The following is a 5,029-nucleotide window of genomic DNA, read 5'->3' as shown; positions in this document are numbered from 1 at the left end:
TGGCCGCAGATGCGTGCTTGTGTCGTGTGTGTACAGTCAGTGAGTCACTGTACAGGCTCGTATGGAGATGAGGAGGGGTGCGTTCGGGTAAACACACGGAGCGCGCTGGCCAATACAAACTAATATGGGAGTGACGCACTCGGTGCGCACCGAGAGAGATGAGATGAGAGAGAGAGCACAGAGCAGCGTGGGAGAATCCACGCGCTCGGCCAATCACACGCGGCTCGGGATTTCCTTGCATCTACCGTAAATGCAAGTGCATTGCGCAAGAGGTCAAGAGGTAGCGATATACACATAGCCTGACTGCAAGCGTCAGACTATCACAACAGGGGGCGGTGATGTGCGGACTGATTTATCAGGCTAATATACACACACTCACACATCCAGTTTGAAATTACAATGGGAGGGAGTGTGTACAGTGAATCATCATAAGAACACAAAAGGGGGAGAGAGAGAGAGAGAGAGAGAGAGAGAGAGAGAGAGAGAGAGAGAGAGAGAGAGAGAGCAAGACAGGGAGATGAGTGACAGTGTCAGTGACAGAGAGTGTGTGTGTGTGTGTGTGTGTGTGTGTGTGTGTGTGTGTGTGTGTGTGTGTGTGTGTGTGTGTGTGTGTGTGTGTGTGTGTGTGTGTGTGTGTGTTTAGTGTGTACACATACAATGAAACATAAGGACACAAAACAAAAGGCACGACTCAGTCTGGATTCCAGGTTAATAGGCTAGCTGTTAAATAGCTAGTCTAGTGTTTCTTGTTCAGATACAGCTACATGGTATGAATTTACCTTGCTTTACTACTAGGCCTCTCCCTCAGGACTCATCTCCTCCCAGCCCACTTTGCTCTGGCTCAAGGTAGAAGATAGAGTGCAACATCTCATGATCTCTCAATGGGTCCGGTCTTAAAGATACTCAGAGGATCAGTGCCCACTGCCCAGTCAGATACCTGTCAAACTACTTCTCTGATAGTAGTTTGCCCATGGCATGGGCATAAAACTAGGTTGATCATTTGACCTTGTTCCCCCAAAATTCAGCACATGGTACTATGCTACCAACAAAATGTGTAATGACCTAATGACCTAAAGGTTCTTCCTACCCAAACTCAAAGCTAACCTAAAATAAGTAATAGTTTAACTCCTTGAGCAACTAGATAGTGGAATCCTTTGCCCCCACCCCTCCTTTCTCTGTAAATATAAGATTTTACTGAGCTTTATATACTAATTAATCCTGCTACACAACCAAAATGTGGAACGCCTTACCGAAGGCCTTAAAGGAGTGCAAATCCCTAGCTTCCTTAAAAACCGCCCTGAAAAAACACTTACAGGTGGCAGCGTCATGAAACTGTACCTTTTCCTATCTAAACTTCTAATAAAGTCTTCAATCAATCACATTACCATAATTGAAACAAGCCCCTGGGCCTTTTTGTATTATGCTTGTGTTATAGCCTTTGCCTGTAGGCATACTATCTGTAGGCCTACTGGTAATGATCTTGTTAATAAAGTATTCAATAATCAAAAATGTACTGTCCAGCTTAACTAAGTCTAGACTGACAGAAAGGTACCACTGACTTCCACTGAGCTCAGAATGCAGAAAAGGGCATTTTTCTGCATCCCAAGCAAATTACTTACTTGGACATTCCTTCGCTCAAGTTATCAGTGAAATCATATCCACACCAAACCATTATTACGAATAAGGCAACTTTGGATGACACGAACGATGAAGATGACTAAGGCATGAAAACATAATTTTAAGTTTTACTGTTGGGGCAAATTAGCAGCAGTCAGTACACACTAGATGGCAGCAGAGAAAACAATGTCAGCTGTGGTCAGCCCAGGATTAGTAACAAGGTTTTGAAACCTAGGTTTCAAAAGGTTAATCAAAATAAAGTATCTGTAAAGTAGCAGACATGAGAGAGAGAGAAAGAAAGAGAGACACTCAAAAAGAAGAAAATGTAGCAAACATTCCTTTTTTTGTGTGTGTAACTACGTTATCTGCTATTCAAGATCTCATGGTAGAAAAATGTTCCCTTCTGTCAAGTGCTAGGCTGGGGGGCTTAGGCCTGCCTCTGGTCCTCATGCTTTAATCAGTATGCCAATGTACAAGCGTGTGTGAAGTAACCAGCAAACAGAGCGCCACACCTTTGTTTGGCCATTGGACATGGATCAGAAAGACCAGCCAGATGAAGAGGCACTCAGGCGAGGAGTACGGCAGAGGACTGCCCCAGCATTTCTCAAAGATTATCAACATTATCAAGCAGCTTCTCACACTCACCCTCCAATCCAAGAACATCATCATGGGGCTGAGCCCATGGAGCCTGTGAGACAGTCTCACCCATCCACAACACCTGACCAAATGGAGGTCATTAGAGGTATGTTTATGTATAGCTTATCAGATGAGAGGCACAGGGATGTACTGAGATGTACTGATTGCAGAATCAGCCCAGGATATTAAAGACCAGCTGAAATGAAAATATATTTTTCACAATTTGGACCAGACATACAGACATTTGGAGACATACAGTAGGCCTACATATAGATGCCCCCCCCCCCTTCCCCCACAAATAACAACTATTTGTGTGTACTTATTTCAAAAGTCTTTAAACCTCCAATCTGAATGACTACCTGTTAAACAAAAATCACACAAGTGAGCAATGTTATTTATGAGTTAATTCCATTGAGTGTCCCGTGACACTTGGCCAATGTGACCCTGGGTGCACAACCAACTTTGAGCGCTTTGTGCCAAAATGTAAGCCAGATGTAGGCCACGCTTCTGAGCCCAGACAATTCTTTGGGCATACAACAAACCTTGAGCGCTTTGTGCCAAGATGTACAGTAGGCCAGATGTCACGCTTCAGAGCCCGGACAAAGCCAGATGTTGGAGCTTAGCTCCTTCCAGGAGCACCACTCAAAAACAATGTGATTACATCATTAGGTGCTTTTCGCAACTTTGCTTTTAAGAGCAGAATCCCTAGAAATATATGCGGTGAGGGACAATTTGGCCAGTTTTGACCAGTTTTATAGGCCAGTAAAACATGAGATCCCTACTGAAAATCATATATAACATCACAGTGAGTTCCAGTTGAAAATAAATAAATGTTCATTATGCCAACAACTTGGGTGTCCCTTGACCAGACTGAGAATACTCACCTGTCACCACTAGAGGCCTGTTAACATTATTTGAGATGTTCAAGGGGCTTTGCTGTTGTGAATGAATACACTATTACATTATCCATGACGAAGGCAGGGCTGTTGAACAAAGCTAGAAGTGTAAATGTGATTTTAAGGTAGGTTGATTGTTTTAATTTGGGTTTTTATTTTATCTTATAAGGAATCTGAATATACAGCAATTCCACTGACTTATTAATGCACACACACACACACACACACACACACACACACACACACACACACACACACACACACACACACACACACACACACACACACACACACACACACACACACACACACACACACACACACACACACACACACACACACACACAAAGTAGCCTACAGTATTTATGTGTGGTGGTGGTGTTGGTTGTCCATTTTGTTGATTTGTTTGCAATTCTATGTTGAATATATAACAATGATTATAGATGTTTCTATTATGGTTTGTGTGGCAGCAGTTCATGTCTGCTGCCACACAATTCATTCATTCATTAGGTGGTTTCAGAGAGTTACCAGCTTCTGTAAATGCTTTGTGAAAAAAATACAGCATTGTGATATCAAAAGTAAAGTGTACTTTGTAGGTATTTAAAAAAAAAAAAGGATTCTGCTACTTTACCTCAAGTAAAGGGAGAGTAGGGAGCATTACAGCTTGGATTCATCACAGGATGCTAGGGAAAAGAAAAATAGAGAATTATGAGTTCTTCATGTTCTCCACAGGTATGCAGAATGACTCATTTACTCCACTGGACATGTGTCCTTGGAGATGTATCTCTCTAGTGTGTAGACGACTGAAACCAAAGTACATTGTGCAATGTAGTCATTCAGACAAAGCCATAGGGCTGTCACAATTATTACATAATCGTCTAATCGCAATTATTTTACAAAATCGCGATGATCTTTCATAATCGTTTCCATGTTGAAAAATGTTCATATATTTTTAAAGTAAAAAATAGTGGAAATAGCAGATCTACAAGCTCACAATACGTTGCATCGCGACACATTGTGAGCTTGTAGATAATATATATAGGCTAGCTATTTCCACTATCAATGTTATTTTTTAAGTATAAAGTTGTCAAATGTCAGTCATTTCTTTGTATATTTAGGTTATGTGTCATATCTACCATTATGCAACTTCAAAGCCTAAAAGCCAAACAGAAATATAATTGCCAATGACAAAAACACAATTAACCCTGCAAGGCCCAGCGTTGCTTTTTGGCAACGTTTTTTAAATCATTTTTTAAAAAATGTTATAATTAGTTTTCCTGTTCTTTTTTCACATTAACATCATCATTAAATCCTATTGTTTAGTATTACAATGCCATTGGCCACGATATTTGCATATAAATACGCCCCACAGAGGCTGACATTCACACTTCCCAGAGAAGTTGAAATTCCAGCGTCTGGACGAACAACATCTCACTTTTTAACTGAAGCTATTCCTCACAAAAAGTAAAGTAAAATGCCCGTAATATTGTTTTTCGTGATCATTAGAATGTCTAGAACATGTACATGTGTTATTATTGTGAAAAATTGGAGCATGATTTATGATTTATGGCTATAAAACCTTACAAAAACATTATACATTTTTTAACATTACAATTTCCTGTGATTAGAACTCCTACAACACCATCTGATTTTTTTCAATTTTCTTTGGCCAGTAGAAATTAATTCGGGCCTTGCATGGTTAAATCGTTAATCGCAATTATTTGAGTGACAATTAATCGTCATGTAAAATGTCATAATCGTGACAGCCCTACAAAGCAACATTCAACTTTGTTCATTATTGATCAGATCGAGACTTCAATGCGTTTCTTGACATAACTTAATTTTAAGTACAGTAGACTACATCAATAATAACTTACAAA

The sequence above is a fragment of the Nannobrachium achirus genome (genome assembly GCF_963921795.1).
Source record: "Nannobrachium achirus genome assembly, chromosome: 12".
In the NCBI taxonomy this organism is placed as follows: domain Eukaryota; kingdom Metazoa; phylum Chordata; class Actinopteri; order Myctophiformes; family Myctophidae; genus Nannobrachium; species Nannobrachium achirus.
This window is presented reverse-complemented; position numbering follows the sequence as displayed.